Raw genomic sequence first — 18,738 nt, forward strand, 5'->3', positions numbered from 1 at the left:
TGTCAAGAATGCTATGATAAAATATCAGCCGAGGAAAACCAAGAATATGCAACAATACCACCGCATAATTTGGTCCACGAAATATCAGCTGGCGACCAAACAAATTGCACTAAATGCAATAAAGTAATAATAACAATCAAACCGGCGATAAACTGCAGGGACTGCATAGAAGAATATCTATACGTTGACCAGACATACTTGGCCGAAGGCTGGGGTCAAGCTGTGATCCCCAGAGGGGTAGAAGAGCAATAAAAGGAAGGGACCTGCTACTTGACACCAGAGAACTGACATTTACTACTGACGAAAATCAGGCAGATAAAAACGTGCCTAATTCTTTTCTTTTCTTTATATATAACATATATATATTTTATATATATATATATCCCTCTATTTTCATTAGAATTTTCATACGATAGAAAAAGGGCTCCACACCAGCGTTACATGTATTAGCGGTACTAAATTTAAATAAATAAGTACAATTAAAAATAAGCTATAAGTAAATTGTATAAAAAGCGAGGAAAGGACGAAAGAACAAAGGAAGGGGTTATGGTGGTCGCCTTTTCTTTCCTCCTTTTCTACAAAATATTTAAATAGTAATTAGGAACTCAAAGAAACACATTTAATAAAAACAGAATTAAATGTGAGTCTTTCTACCAAATCGGCAAGTCGTGGCAAGAAAATAATCGAATTATTCCTCACAGATTCTTTTTGCAAATGTTGTGTTTTTACACCCCCAACATTTGTCTAAGGCGGGGGGTGTTACGTCCGGCGGACTTCACGATTCTTTTCTTTCCCACGACCAAGGCGAAGTTTGTTGTTAGGAAAATAAAAAAGGAAGAAAAAAGATAATAATAATCTAAGCGGCACGTATATAATAAAACGAAAACGTGCCCAGCGAAACGGACAGCTGCAGATATCGTGAGCGACCGATAAATATTACAAAATCGGTAAATAAAAGAGACCAGGCGGAAAGATGCCGAAAGCGGATTCTTGCCGACACCCTCGCGAATAATAAGTTAAAATCACATATCGGCAAAACATAAAGACGGCGAGAACGCGCCGAAAGCAAATCCTTCCCTAGTAAAATTAGGGGAAAACAAATAATGAAAACGAAAGTGTGCAAAATAAGATAGCACACCTGCGGGTATTCTCGCGAGAAAGCGGCGAAAAATATAAAGATTAAAAAGATGCCACACGCATCGCCTCTCAGCAAACAAGCTCTAAGCCACACGCGAGGGCAATAAAGCGAGAACCCGCCGATAAAAGCGGCACTAACAAACGACAAATATCGCGATATAGGAAAAACTAACAACAAACACCGCCGCCGATATCGAAATCTCGAGAGGATAATAAAAATATAAACCTCAACAAATTCTCCATTGGTCAAAACCTAGGGCCCTAAACAAAAGCCCTGACCAATCCCGATAAACTTTTAAAGTCAAGAGACGCCTCCGGGACTGAAAGGGCGTTATTGAAAAATTCCCTATTCGTCAGGAAATATTAACAAACTAACGGGAAGGAGGAGCAAGAAGGTATATATACCCGTGACATCTCTCAGAGAATATCAATCTTTTCTCAAACCTACGCTCGCGGATCAATCGCGAAAAGTTGTATCACCATCCTTCGAGTGAATCTCGAACTCGTGAGCATTCGCAGTGACATTTGTGAAATCATCGTGTGCCCAGTGCTCACCGAGTACGACGATTTTCGCGAGTGAACAACTGCGAGTGGAACACCATCCTCACGGAGGAGTCCGTAGCCAGATTCACACCTGGAATAATTAACACCTACCTGCGCACTCCATAAGTAGTAAGTTATCAAGCACGCTACATCTCCACCCTTACTAATAATACTTAAAATAATTCTGGGACTTCAATTAAATTATAATTGTTTTCCTTTTTAATTTATTAATTTATTATCCTTGTTAAATTCTACCTTCGAAAAACTGTCCTTTCTTCCCCCATCCTTATCTCTCTCTCTCTCTCGAAATCACTGTGGATTTCCCGCGATAGCGGAGCAATCCGTGATTTCTATCATCCCCTTACCTTTTGAAATCACTCCGGATTTCCCGCGATAGCGGAGCAATCCGTGATTTCTTCCATCTCCTCTTTCTCTCGAAATCACTCTGGATTTCCCGCGATAGCGGAGCAATCCGTGATTTCTATCATCCCCTTACCTTTTGAAATCACTCCGGATTTCCCGCGATAGCGGAGCAATCCGTGATTTCTTCCATCTCCTCTTTCTCTCGAAATCACTCTGGATTTCCCGCAATAGCGGAGCAATCCGTGAATTCTATCATCCCTTTATCTTTTGAAATCACTCCGGATTTCCCGCGATAGCGGAGCAATCCGTGATTTCTTCCATCTCCTCTTTCTCTCGAAATCACTCTGGATTTCCCACAATAGCGGAGCAATCCGTGAATTCTATCATCCCTTTATCTTTTGAAATCACTCCGGATTTCCCGCGATAGCGGAGCAATCCGTGATTTACTCTCTCTCACTCTCTATCTCTCTCTCTCTCTCTCTCTCTCTTGAATGAACAAATAAGTAATACAATAACTAACTAAATTATTAAATAATTAAAATATCAAAATTATATAAAAATAAATATATATATATATATTTTTTTTTTTTCTCTTACAAGAACTCCCAGAGTTATTTTTCAGTAAAAACTCTTCTTGCCCGGTTACTTTATTATTCGCTCTCGTAGTGGAAAATCCAAGGAGACGACCCTCGCGAACCGCTGTTAAATTAGCGCGAAACCGGCGTAATAGGCGGTTAAAGAAAGCGTTGGCACGGAGTCTGGCTGCGGGCGAAACCTTCGGCTCCCTAGAAAAAATTAACACACCGATCCATACAGAGACAACTAATACATATCACCCTACGGTCTCTCCTATTTCCTCACCCGAACATATAGAAACCCCGCTGACGCCGTCTCCCGCTACCTCTGCTTCTGCAGAATTTTTCGATTCCCCGCGAACTCCTTCTCCTCTTTCTCCCGAACCCGCTATACCTCAGCGGGCCCCTTCCCCTCACTCCTCTGTTTCCTCTGAGGACGCCGATTCTCCGCGGAGCCCTTCTCCCTTTCTTCCCCCTGCTTCTCCCGAACGCCCTGAGCCACCTAGATCTCCGTCTCCGGCTCCCTCAACAATCACCCTTGAAGATTCTCCTCCCTCATCCCCAACGTCCTCTGTAAATAGGGAACATCCGGAAGGGTTTGAGGTAGTAGATATCAGCGACGACGATTCCGAGGAATCAGAATCGCCTGCCAAGCTCTCATACGAGCAATTCAGAGCTTGGCTGATAAACCAGCTCCCAGGGATACGAGAAGTCCCTGAGGAAGCTTTCACGATTGGTCCAGGCCCCGTAGACCACGAGGCCTTACGCGAATTTCTAGAGACCACCGATAGGAATAACATCATCCCCTGGTATGTTCCCGGGCGAAGATATCCTTTAGCCGTCCCTGCACACCTTCTCCTACGAACCTATCCCCCCTCCACCGCCATAATTACCGAACTCATATAACCTAGAAGTCTCTCTTACACGCACACACATGGACACTAATTTTATATACCTATTACCATTTAAATTATTGTAACCACCAATCGGGACCCTAAAATTTAAACAATAACTCTTACCCCTTTCTGCCCCGATTGAAGACCTCCGTACTAATGTATCACCCGCGACACATACACATACATTCACTCTTCATTAGCAACTAAGTCCGTCAATAATATTATTATGTATATAAATTCTTTCGTCTTTATATTAGGAATAAATTTATAAATTTCAAAATAAATGATTTTCATTTATTAATAACCCGTTCCCACTTATTCCCGTAAACCAGGATCGCACAAGGTCCCATCCTGCGTAAAAGAGATTAAATTCTCTTGCCAAAAAGGGACCACCGAGCGAACGGCCCTTTAAATAGAGTAAGAGCGACCCTTGCGGTCGTTGACCTATTTGGGCCCAGACGTTCGTTCGGGTCGAACAGACGGATAGTCTGCCGTCGTTCGAAAAGATAAATTTAGTTACGTCCTTCCTTTCGACTCTTCCTTCCTTGAGTCTGGACGTAACACTTGTTATTCCCACGTTTCTGTTGCGATCAATCTCCACGCCATCGAATTCATATCGAATCTCATCAAACATGAATGCGACGCAATTATTTCCCAGTATCACAGCAGATCCTTCGGCAGGTCTATTTATCCTTAATTCTCCTTCGATGTATAGAAAACTGTCAAACGGCAACGTATACAGATCCTGTTGTTGTATGGGTATTCTTATCTCATCACTGTGTCCGAACGTGGTGTTGGCGAACGGGTTGTACGTGTGAGTCTCAATTTTGACGATGCGATCGTCGAAGATTGGCTCTTCCCCGATGTTGAGGATGTCGGTCATTGTTCAGAAATTTCGCACCGCGAATCCCAAAGATTGTGTTACGTCCGCGCGGAGTCGCGGGGTATAATTCGCGGAATATATATTCACGAACAACGTACACGGACTATTGCGCAAGACAACGTCGCTTTTCGGAGATTTACTTCCGGGGATTGCCCGCGACGGAGGCTATCCGAATGTATGGTCACGCGTCCAGAACGGATAGATACAAGAGTGAATAGGAAACACGAATTTGCGTTGTTTAGTTAGAGGTATTCTGGGTACCTGTCGAATGAATTGTTAATCGCGTGGAAAACGGTCACTACTGTATTGCTGTCACTGTTCGTGTAGGGAGTTTCTTCTCCGTCGAGATACTTTAGATATGCGATTTGACACATGAGACAATGGTGGTGTGGATCGCGAGTTTGTGTCAATCTGTTCAAATTACACACGGAACACGTTATTCCAGTGGGCAACTCGCAGATTATGAGGAGGTGCTTTACTGAAATTACCCAATTAGACTTTTCGCTTGTGCTTAATTTGAAGTAACAACGTATGCACAACGCGGCGTCCGTACCTAGATGAATGTACCCGGTGGCACGTTGACAATAAATCGTCTCGACAGTCTCGATTGTCTTGTATTCCTCCTCAAAGGGTGGAATAATATAGTTGGAAAAACTACGCGGACACATGAGTAATATATTGTTTAAACAATTAAAGCGTGTTAATATTGGAAAATATTCATTCTCTTACTCTAGCACGAAAAACGAAACCGGCCAAAGAATTTAGAAAGAGAAATCGCTCCTTTGTCTTTTTTTTTATGATTGACCCTTTTTTGCTATCGGACCCGAGTTTCACTTTTATGACTGACCCTTTTTTTCTATCATGACCCGAGTTTCACTTTTATGACTGTAGCTACGTACTATTTTAGTTTGGTTTGCCCGTTGAAGAAGTTGTTCATTTACAGTTAAAATAGAACGTTATTGTTACTTTTAAGTGAAACCGAAGGATCATAAGTTGACGAGAGATATTTCTTTTACTTACTTTTTAGTCGAGCTTGTAGTTGGTGGGTGGCAGTTCCACGATGTTTTGGAGTGGCTTCTCGTATTGCTCGTGCAAGGTTTCAGCTCTGCATTGGAGGTATCCGGATTTGCGGGGGTCGTTTTCTGGGATGTCGATTGGCGGGGACTCAGGTTTTTCGATGTCGATTTGCGATAATTTCGCGGGCCACTCTCTTAGTAGCACGTGTTTGGTGAATAATGCCTCGTATTCAGGATCGTTGTAATAATCTGTGCCAATAATAGCTGAATATTCGTTTCGTTTTGCCGGGTGGTAATAACGCGCGACTATTCGACGAAGCTGATTCTTCCTTCCTGCACGGCGTGTCTTAGGCATCATAAATCATATAGAACATTCTGGAGACTGCGTTACTTTCACAATAAGTCGACGTGCGGCGGTACTCACTGTCGGTTATTGTTTCGGTATATAACTGTGAGCGGGTTGTCCTCTCGAAATAGTCACTACAGGTTCCAGAATTTAATAGAAGAAATGAATTGTTTAGCAACGATGAGCGGTTCGTGCTCTCTAAATCGCAGCCTAGAATTCAATCGATAATAGTTTATTTAAGGGTCGGCAGGCGACATGGTGGAGACCTCCAGCGGCCGGCCGGGAACTACGGATTCGTTTATTCCATATTTTAGCCAAAATACTGAATGAATCTCATTAAATTTAGGAGATTCTTAATTAGTAGGATTGTCCGCAAGTCGGTAAAGAGCTATTTTTTTGAAAAAAAGATGAAAATAAAATTTACATAAAACTTGGGGAAATGCGCAGCTAGCAGCGGGTAAGGTTGGGTTAGCTGCGAGCCCGTATTTAATTTATTATAAATTTTTAAGAGCGAAAATGCAAAATCCGGCTCTTTACCGACTTGCTTCATTATATAAAGAATATATTTAAAAAAAAATCACGAAGCTATGTCACTTATTTGATGAGAAATCTGGACAATACGATTCTCACTAGATCTAAGGAACTGGGGAAATTTTCGTGGTAACATACTGACAGCTTGACAAGGAGAGAGATAATCGTTCTGTCTTTGTCTCTCTTGCATCGCGTATGTAGTAGCGTCCATGTAGGCACAAATACTAATATGTTGAGCACACGGATGCGATTATTGAAAGATAATGTCAACAAGAACCGGCTATCGTATTACCTTTGTTTCTCTGTATATGTAAAACGAGGATAACGATATCTTAGATCTTGCTCCTAACAATATCTTCCAATAATTGTATCTTATTGTATGCCGTATCTCGCATATATTATGTATCTCAAATTATAGAACAATGATTTATTAAATATTAAAATATATATTTTTTAAGGATTATTATATGTATAATTTAGAAAGAATATTTAAAATATTTATAAGTTTATATATATATGTATATATATATAGTATATATATATATATATATATGTGATTGACAAGTATGTGTTATCTTGATTTCTTATTGATGTTACTGTATAAAAATATCAGCTGCATAAAGAATAATATAAAGAACTTATGAATAACATATAAATAGCTCAATGCAAGGTGTTCGGTCTATCACCCTGAAAACTTTTGAGTTCAAGTCTATCGGTATATATATATATATTTTTTTATATTTATTATTATTGGAATATATAGAAATTATTAAAAATATATATTTTTAAAGGCGATACTTAAGAATTTTTAAATATTGAAAATATTTCAATAATTTTACAACTACAAACACATTGTATATATAAATGCAAAAAATTCGGTAAATAAATTAATCCAGTAATAAATCTCTCTCTAAATCAGTAATCAATATATATATATATATATATATATATATATATATCAGGGATCCGGACCGAAACAAAATTAGGGTTCGGTTTCGGTAACGGTTTAATAAAATATTGAATAACTGTTCCGGTTCCAGTTTCGGTTTTTTGATAAATAAAAAAACCGAAATCGTTTAAATTATGATTTTTTCGGTTACGGTTCCGGTTTTTAAAAATTTTTACTTTTTGTTTTTCTAATTAAATTAATTTCTAAATTATATTACTTTAAAAAATTATTATTAATTTTTATGACATAAATAAACAACACTTCATATTATACATAAAAATATATTTAAATATAGGTATATATAATATAGATACATATATAAATATATTTTCATATGTCATAAAAATTAATAATAATTTTTTAAAGTAATATAATTTATATATACTTTATATATATACTTATATATATATATATATATATATATATATAAAACAGAAAATATAATATCTTCACAGCTATCATTATTGCGATAATACATACACGTTTCAGAACATTTAAAAAATAATTATAATTAAGCAATTATTGTAAACGACCCAACTGGCTTAATTGATCTTTCTTAATTCGATATCATATATAAATATACAGACTACGTTTCGACCTTTGGTTCAGGTCCTTATCAAGTCTAAAATTAAAGGATAATACTATATAGAAGGAATCATTTTATAAAAGCATAGCGCAAACCAAGTTGAAAACAACAATTATTATAAAGTAAATGATTAAAACATACCTTACTTAAAATTTTTTTCTTTTTTCAACATGTTACAATTCTCTCATCTGTATTAAACGTTTCGTATAGATGGTAAAAAACGAACTAAGTTAGACTTCCTTTATTATTCTATCATAAATAGGGTTTAAATTCTCTGTCTTTATGTAGGTTAATCATGTTGTTAAATTTTTTTATATAAAACATTTCAGCTATCTCTCATTTCCTAGTATGTGTTTCACGATGTAAAATATTAAAGGTTGTCCATTTAAAGTCATGTAAATATTCATTTCTATGTTTGCTTTAGCAATTATTAGACAAGATTCCCTTAACAATATGTAAGTTCTTATTATGGAAATGTTCATCAGATAATAAAATAGCGTGATCGACTAATTGTAAGTTGTTAATGATGTAACCAAAGCGTTATAAGCAAACATAGAAATGAATATTTACATGACTTTAAATGGACAACCTTTAATATTTTACATCGTGAAACACATACTAGGAAAAGAGAGATAGCTGAAATGTTTTATATAAAAAAATTTAACAACACGATTAACCTACATAAAGACACAGAGAATTTAAACCCTATTTATGATAGAATAATAAAGGATGTCTAACTTAGTTCGTTTTTTACCATCTATACGAAACGTTTAGTACAGAGAGAATTGTAACATGTTGAAAAAAGAAAAAAAATTTAAGTAAGGTATGTTTTAATCATTTACTTTATAATAATTGTTGTTTTCAACTTGGTTTGCGCTATGCTTTTATAAAATGATTCCTTCTATATAGTATTATCCTTTAATTTTAGACTTGATAAAGACCTGAACCAAAGGTCGAAACGTAGTCTGTATATTTATATATGATATCGAATTAATAAAGATCATTAAGCCAGTTGGGTCGTTTACAATAATTGCTTAATTTTATTCTTCACTGGCGACACAAAAATACTCTTATAATTATAATTGTATAATATTGCACTTCGAGGAGACAGTTATCATGACACTTCCGTCATTTGCGCAAAAACAGAAAAAAATACCGAAAAGAACCGTAAACCGAAAATAATTTAACGGTCCGGTTATGGTTCCGGTGTTATAAATTTATCAGAATTTCAATACGGTTTACGGTTTCTGTTCTACTAAAAAAACGGTTATGAAACGGTTATCGGTTTTGGTCCGGGTCCCTGATATATATATATATATATATATATATATATATATATATTTATTAATTATTGATTTATTACAGGATACATTAATTTATTCACGGAATTATTTTGGATTTTTATGTATATGATAGTTGTAAAATAATTGATCTTTTCAATATTTAAAAATTCTTAAAGTTAATCGCCTTTAAAAATATATTTTTTAAAATAATTTTTATATACTCTAATATATTATTAAAAAAAATCATATTGATAGACTTGAACTTGAGTCTTCAGGGTGACAGACCGAACACCTTGCATTGAGCTATTTATAATATGTTACTCGTATGTTCTTTACATCACGATTTATATGGAGCAAGTATTCTTATACAGTAACATCAATATAATCAAAAAGTAATTAAGTAATACATATTTGTTAGCCTATAAATCTACAATTGCCACTACATGTTAGACAAGAATTAAAATACTCGTTCTCTCCTTGTCTCTCTATCGCGCTGACGATACATAAAATATCTATAAAAAAGTAGAAGTAAAAAAGCAATAAATTGCCAAGTCTAATAAGCGCCCGTGTCTTACATGTTGTATATTAGTTCACTCTCGCGAATTATTATTTTATCATTATTATTTATCATTGTACAATTTGGAGACATATATATAAATTTTTGATACTATTTGTTATATATACGCACATATGTGCATAAGCATATATAAAATTTACAAAAAGTGGGTGCTTATTAGCCTTGCTACATTCCTGCCTTCTGCTACGAAAGGCCAGAAAGCATTTTCAGGCCGTATCTCGCGTGTAGCATGTCACGTGATTAGCACGGTAGAGGAACAAGGATAACGTGATTATCGATCCTTGTCTCTCTACCGTGCGTCCGCGTGAGCAATGCAATAGTGTGTACGTGTACGGATATACACCACTACATAGAACCTGAAATTGGTTTTTCAACGTTGGTAACACTGAAACCGGAGTTTCGCGTTGTCACCGCGCGAGGTCTCCAACATCAATTCGGAGTTTGCCTGGGTCGCCTGCCGACCCTTAATAAGTAATTATACGACACGTGCACGCTGGAGAAACAACTGAATTTAGAGATTTTGAGAGTAAATATAAGATGTAGAACTAGAAACGCGTGAGGTTAAAGATGAGATTGTATTTTCAAATAAATATTAGAATTGTTAATATAAAACACACATAATTTATTTAAGTTAACACTAGACGCACTTAATACAAAAAATCAAATCTTAGAGTTAGAGCTTATTATTAGATTTAGAATTAGAGTTAGAATTTGAATTAGGATTTAGAGTTAGAGAGCGTTCGGAGTAGAACTGCTCTGGTTGGAGTCGCGATTAGAACTGACTAAGTTTGGGACTGATCTGAGGTCCTTCGTTTCGGCGGCTCGGAGTTGCGGCGACCCATGGTGGGGGACGCTTGCCGTAGTGGGAACGCTCGTCGTGGTGGAAAAGTTCCTAGGCGCTACGCAGCGCCACGTTTAGGCACTAGGCGGAGTTAGGCATCATGGCCGTCGAAGGCGCGCTTTTCAAACAGCGTTAGGGGACTTAGAATTATTTGTATGAGAAACATAAGAAAAAGCGCGGAGCACTATCGGGTATTCTTCGTTTTCAAAGTCACTATTGTCAATGTGTTTTTTATCGTCATCACGAACAGCGTGTCGCGGACGTTTTCGTGAAATTGCATGTTTCAAAAACTCATGTATCGCTTGCAGCTCTTACGATCCCTCGGGAATCGTAATTTCCGCGTCATCTTTGCCAAAGTAAAATTTATTATTCGAGGAATTCACGTTCGATATCGTGTGATAAGTCACAAAATCCGCTAGACCGAGTTCATATTCATCGTTGCTCAAATCTATGGCGGGAAAGTAGTTTGCCGCGAGGACGCTACTCTTTCCAGTCAGCGTGAATGTCATAGACCGGCAAAACTGTGTAACGAATACTGACTTAAATAATGCAATGTCCGTCTTTAAATTCACGTGTATCGACCGTTCGGAGAAACTGCAAACACAATTGTCCACAGATGCTCTGATCATAAGTTTGAACAGGTGTGTGATTGTACTGTATCTTTGTCACGTTCCGCCCGAAATATTGCACCAATTCATTCGGTGGTCGAAGATTGCCAAAACTGTCGAAATATATAACGCGATTCCCCCTCTTTGCGTACGCCACCCAATGAGTACCTGATCCTTTAGCGTTATCCAAATTTATAATGCTACTCTCGTTTTGATATATATCACCGATAGATAGCGAATCACGCATGAAAACACCTCTAAAGTATGGAATGCGCATACGTTTTGCCTGTTGCAGCAATTGTATATTAGTAGTTTCGCCCTTTGGCATTTTTAGCGTCTCTTTGACGTTTTTTTTTTTTTTTCCTTGAAACTCCTCGTCCACGTTTGTATGGAGCGAGATACAGTCCATGACCTTCCATGGCGCGATTGTGACGTAACATCTCATGCAACTGACGTTGCGAGGCTTTTCCGTCGTTCACCATCTTTGCTACACCAGCCGCTCCACCAATCATGGATCCAAGCGCGCCCAACATTGGTAGAATTGGCAATTATGCCACCGCGTTTCGATACCGGAAGTATCCGTTTCTTCGTCGTCTTTTTCTTTGTCTTCGTCTTCGTCATCGTCTTCAGGCCCATACCGAGCTTCGTCTTGGTTTTCATCGCTGCCCAGACAGCTGTGGCGGCGGCTCTTTCACCGAGAGTCGAATCTCTTGCAATGATACGAGTTCGCGCTTTGTCGGCGAGTACCTTATCCGCCACGTGTCTCTCGGTGAGATCGTTGCTCTGAAAGTACGCAATATCGTGTTCACGGCACGCCGTGTCCAATGGGTTGATACCTCGATCGCCTCTGGCCAATCGCTTTTGTAGCCGCGTGCCCGGACCACAAAACTGATAGCCGGGGATATGGAATTCGATTGGAAGTGCGTTTATTGCGTGATTTAATAGTCCTCTACCTATTTTTTTTGCTGACATTCGCTGCAATCCTTTATCATCGACGCTGGACCGTCGATGTGCGTTCGCTGCCACGGTCGATTGTAATGTTCGAAACAACGGGCGACAGGCCTGAATCTTTGGATCCGCCTTTATGTGTTCCGGAAGCTTGTCCCACACGTAGTGGATGTGATTTTCACATTGCAGTAAAACTGCTTTTGGCACAAATTGCAGCTGTTCGGCGCTTAAACCGTGAATATCGGAACCACTTGTTAGCAGAACAAACATTTGTTCGTTACTGAGCGATTCGTGGTTCCGCGCAGCTATAAATAAGCAAGCGTTCGGTTCAATCGGGGAGTGGGAAAATGTGATTCGTGCGACAACCTTTGACGATACGCGTGACGAATTGCGACGACAGATTACGCTCGGTGGGGGACAACGCGGAGATGCGCAGACATGGTACGATGTTGCCAACTACTATACGCGCGATCGTATGCGGCCCCTCGAATTGCGGTAAAACTAACGTCTTGATTAGTTTGATAGAAAGCCCGCACGGTGTTTGCTTCGAAAACATGTACGTGTACTCAAAGTCACTGCAACAGCCGAAATATCGGTATCTAGAGAATTTGTTGACGTCAATCGAAGAAATCGGCTACTTTACATTCTCCAATAACAGTGACGTCATTCCACCGAGCGAGGCATGTCCAAACTCGATTTTCATCTTTGATGACGTGGCGTGTGACAAGCAAGATACGATAAGAGAGTACTTTTCAATGGGACGCCACTCGAACGTTGATTGCTTCTATCTCTGTCAGACGTACGCGAGAATACCAAAACATCTTATACACGACAACGCGAACTTACTGATCTTGTTTAAACAGGACGGTACGAACTTGAAACACGTATACAACGATCATGTGAATACCGACATGTCGTATGACGATTTCAGTAAATTATGTCGTATTTGTTGGCAACAAAAGTATAGATTCTTAGTGATAGACAAGGACAGCTTGCTTACAAACGGGCGATACAGAAAAGGATTTAACGAGTTTGCGATACCGCAAAACGATTAGTCGCTGCCGATATTCTGTCGAGAAGAGTGAAACGCGAGCACTCTGCAGACATGGCTGATAGCGATAACATTCGCGAGCGTGAAAAGATTGCGAAGGAAATTGTGAAAACGTGCGAATCGATCCGTAAGAAACATCGTGCTTTAAGACTCGTAAGATCGATGACGATATCGCAGTCAAGACTCACTTTAAACCTATTATCGAACCACTACAAAAGGTTATCGACAACGCGAGCTTGATCACAGTGAAATACGAACCTGAGAGTAATGCTGACGTGAAAATTAAAACGGTACGAGGTGGAGGAGGAAGATGCGACACCGAAAAAGAGAAAACGACCAAACACAAATCGCTCATCGACACCACGTACATCGGACGGATTTTTACTGGATGAACCACCGATAAGCTCTACACCGTCCACCTCTACACAGTCCACGACAACGAGAATCCTCCTACCATTTACAATACCCGAAACACTCGCAAACGAAAATATTTTCGAAACCACAAGCAATTCACTTGAAACATCCGTTCGAAACACGTTACAAACGTCGGAAGGTCAAGAAATGTTGCGAGAGCACTTCGGACCACTGGGACAAAAATACATGGGCGCTCTCCTCGATGGCGATAAAAAAAACGAGATCGATCACGTTTATGGTGTCTATTTCGAAAAGGATGGAATGTTGCTCGGTAACAAACGATTTGACATGGATAAATATGATTCTATAATTATAGACAAAGTAAAGTACATTGGTACACCTGGATTATACGAGCTAGTCTTCAAGAGGATTCCCGATGATGTTATTTACACGGAAGACGATATGCAAAAATACAAGAGCATATTATTGGCGACGAACGCTCATTAACGCAAATATGAAGCGCAATGTCAATTACGGAGCAACAGAGGATACAAATACAAACAAATAATCGCACCGTTGATGTCAATTGAAAAGAAAAAATCTGGAAAGGGTGTATTCATGTCTCAAGCGATGACGCTAACCGACAATAAAATCGATTACGTGCACTGGGACGACCCCAACGAGCTAGTGGATCGGGTACGATTGCTCGATGCTTCGCGCCGAGCTCCACAACGCTCACGAAAACGAGATCCTGTCGATCATTGAGGAACTTCGCGAAGCAAGCATTATTATAAATTAAACGGGGTTTCGGCAAAACTAATCAGTCGATTGGCGTCATTCGCATCGAAAAATGTCTATCAACAAATTTGGATTATTCGAACGGAGAAATGATGCAACTGTCACAAGCGATCATTGGGATAGATTGGTGAGAAGTTATGTGCGCGGAAACGCTCTGTGTCGTGTCGCTACAGACTATGATGCAAGATCGCGCAAGATTCGTCGTGTAGCGCAACCTGAAGCTGACACTGATGCTGTCAACAAACTGTATGTGGAATCCTGCGTTAAAAGATTGATGAATCAACAGAAAGAATCAGATGAGAAGCTGACTTCGTTTGAGAAGGACGTTCGAGCAGTACAGACTGCGATAAACGAACTTCAACGTATAGTTACTCAAAAACGACTATCAACCTGAATGAGCAGCAGTGAACGGGTTAGGAGCGGTTATCGAACGGCTACGAACAATTATCGAACGGCTACGAACAATTATCGAACGGCTACGAAGGATTATCGAACTGCTATCTAACTACAATGAGAGGTAGTGGTAGCGAACGGCCTAGCAACAGCTGCGAACGAGGGTACGAACAACTCAAGCAGGGTTGCGAACGAGGCTACGAACAAGTCATTAAAGGCTACATACAAGGCTACTCAGGAACGGCTGCGAACGGGTTAGGAACGGTTGCGAACGGGTCAGGAACGGCTACGAACGGGTTAGAAACGACTGAACAAGGCTGCGAACGAATCAAGAACGATTCTCGAATGGGTCCAGAACGGAAGTAAACAACGCAAGAACGGCTATGAACTGCTCAAGAACGGGTCAAGAACGGCTACGAACGGATCAAGAACGGGTCAAGAACGACTACGAACGGCTCAAGAACGGGTCAAGAACGGCTACGAACGGCTCAAGAACGTGTCAAGAACGACTACGAACGGCTCAAGAACGGCTACGAATGGCTTAGGAACTGGTCAAGAACGGCTACGAACGGCTCAGTAACGGAAATGAGCGATAAAACAAGCAGCAGTAAACGACGATCGGGAAAAAAAACCGACGAAGCGATGAAACAACATAGTTTGGAGAGACGGCAGTTGGTGAACGAACTGCACTCGCCGGCGAGAAAAAATTTTCCCCGAAGACACGTCATAGTGCGAGGATACGATGATCTGTGGCAAGCCGACATCTTCGAGATGCGTCCGTATTCTCGTTTCAACAAAGGTTATCACTACATACTCACCATCATCGATGTGTTGAGCAAGTACGCGTGGGCAGTACCACTCAAGAGTAAAGGTGGAAGCGAGACGGCTGACGCTATCGCCGAAATAATTCGAGATAGCAAGAGATGCCCGAAAAACATGCAAACTGATATGGGGAAGGAATTTTACAACGCTAATGCGCAACGGCTTATACGGAAACATAACATCAATCATTATTCTATATATTCGGTAATGAAGGCATCGGTCGTCGAGTGTCACGTCCGGCTACTTAAATTTTTTCACTCTTATGCAAAATAATTCTAAGTTCTTATAACACCGTTCGAAATGCGCGCCAATGCCGGCCATGACATCTAACTCCGCCTAGTGCCTGAGCGCGGTGCTCCGCAGCACCTGGGAACTTCCCTACCACGGCAACTCCCTACTCTAGAGAGTTCCCCCACTCTCGGCCGCCGCAACCGAGCTGCCGAAAACCGAAGGACCTCAGAGCGAGCCCAGAGGAGCTCAGTTCTAATTGCGCCGTCAAGCAGAGCAGTCACCTTTAAGACTCTCTCCGAATTCTAAAATTCAAATTCTAACTCTAAGATTCTAATTCTAATTCTAAGACTCTAATTCTAACTTTAACTCTAAGATTCTAACTCTAAAATTTAACTTAGATACTTTGTATTACTCGTAGTGTTATACTAGAATAAAAGTGTTATATATATATATATTCTAAATTCATTCTAAATTAGTTCCAACCTCGTGTAGCTCCAAGCCTATATTATTTCTAAAACGCATCTCGAATTCTCTCGCCTGCACATGCCGAATAATCCATTCCTAACAAATTATTATTCTATAACATAGAAATATTTTCTGAACCTCGTAGTGATTATTCAGAGAGGACGAACCGCTCATAATCTCTCGCCGAAAGCAACAACAAACAGTGAGGACCGCCGCACGTTAATTATTGCAGAAGCGAAACGACGTTCAGAACGTTTAAATTTTACAATGCCTAAAACACGCGTCAAGTAATCCATTCCTAACAAATTACTATTCTATAACATAGAAATATTTCCTGAACCTCGTAGTGATTATTCAGAGAGGACGAACCGCTCATAATCTCTCGCCGAAAGCAACAACGAACAGTGAGGACCGCCGCACGTTAGTTATTGCAGAAGCGAAACGACGTTCAGAATGTTTAAATTTTATAATGCCTAAAACACGCCGTGCAGGAAGAAAGAATCAACTACGGCGTATAACAGCACGACTACATCGCACTGAATCAACACGTGGTCTCTCTAATTTCATTGGAATCGACTATCATAACGACGCGGAATACGATAGATTGTTTGGCGACTCCGTGCCTTTTAGCATTAATAATAATAATAATAATCACGCGGACGTTAAATTACGGGAGTGGCCTACGCAATTGCACGCGATCGAAATCAAGAATTCCAAGGTGCCATTGAACGACATCCCGGACAACGATCCACGCCGTACAAGGTATCTGCAGAAAGGTCTGGCATCCTGTACACCCTCTACAACGCGGGTACCCCGGATCATCGCCATCCAGTCGTTGTCCATTCCTTGGAAATTAAATAAGGTAGGTGCTCAAGATATTTCTTTACAACACGAGCCTCCCTTCTGCCCGGGAACCCGCGAAATACAAGAATCTATTTCGAAAACTACGTCTACGCATTTTTGAATCACTTAACAATAATAACTAATAAATTCTCTTGCAATTTTAGAAATATTAGCTTACCACGTGGTTTCCAGAATATTCTCTGCGCGTCTTAAATTTTCTCATCTCCCAAAAAGAGAAATCGTGCAAAACCTTTTTTTTTTATCAAGGGTCAGTTTATGGCCCTCATAAAACTGCAGTAGGTATCCTACAGTCAACCCTTTGGAAAATTCTAAATCTTTCCAGAATATCTAGAAACTTCGTGAACGTGTTAGAACATTCAAATCGACCTCATGGCAATTATTTATTTTAACTAACATTAGTTTAAACAATCAACTCCTATGTGTCCAATAATACCGTCACACTTGGACATCCCCACCACTTTGCTCCTCCCCGAGGATGATTCCGAGGAAGAAACTATTGAAGAAACCCTAAATAACCTCCCGTATTGCCAACGGATAATCGGTTTTATTAATAAGGAAACAAGTGCCGCTCTCTGTACGGATTGCCATATGCGTTTACCTATTGGCGTGCAATCTGAGTGGTTAACTTGCGCTAAGCATCTCCTCGTTATCGGCGACGTACCGACCGGAGTCGTTTGCTCAGTCTGCAATTTTTACCGACTGTCGAAAACACGTGACATCGACCACCCTTGTTATCATTGCCAACGAGCTTACCTTCTGTACCGCCGTGGTGAAGAACCCTACCGTATCGACTCGGATGGTAATACAGTAATCACTATTTTCCACTCCGTCAACGATTCACTCGAACGATTCCGCGGATACATGGACTGATTCGTCAGTAATCGAACCTATACGAAACGCTCCCTTTCTCCCAAAACGCAACCGTGACCATAAAGGAAATACCTGTCGTCGTGGGTATCCCCGGAGTAATTCCGAAATACGACGTAGTCCGCCCCGCAGTTCGAGTTCGTAGGTCGCGATTTAAATTTCGTAAAATTTACGCCGCAACTGCACCCCCGGACGTAACACGAGCGATTCAATCTTACGCTGAAGAACGACATATGGAAGATGTTTACGCTGAATGGAACTTACAAGTGGATCGACGCGTTGCCGCGACTCGTTTCGGATTATAACGCGCGCAAGCACCGAACAATCGGCATGCGACCCGCCGACGTCACCCCCGCGATCGCTGATAAACTTTTAAAAAAGGTATATAGTAACTTAAAGATTGCCGCTCCGGCGAAATTCAAAGTAGGTGACTCGGTACGCGTTAGCAAGTACAAGAAACTTTTCGAGAAGGGTTACACGCCAAATTGGACGACGGAGGTTTTTAAGATTGTTAAAGTGCAGCGTACTAATCCCGTAAGCTATCTACTCGAGGACTATCGCAAAACATCTGTCGCTGGAGCGTTTTACGAGTATGAGTTGCATTGCGCGAATAATCCGGACGTGTATCTTGTGGAGAAAGTACTGCGCAGGAGGGGTGACGAGGTTTACGTGAAAAGGCTGGGATTTAACAATTCACACAATTCTTGGATAGGACAATGTGATTTAATTCATATAGGCTATTTATTTTAAGAAAAATATAATGTGTACAACGTATAAAATATATAAAATATACATGAAATATATGAAATAC

Source organism: Prenolepis imparis, unplaced genomic scaffold, assembly GCF_030444845.1.
Source record: "Prenolepis imparis isolate NDT839.2.m4 unplaced genomic scaffold, iyPreImpa1.0 SCAF_2, whole genome shotgun sequence".
NCBI lineage: Eukaryota > Metazoa > Arthropoda > Insecta > Hymenoptera > Formicidae > Prenolepis > Prenolepis imparis.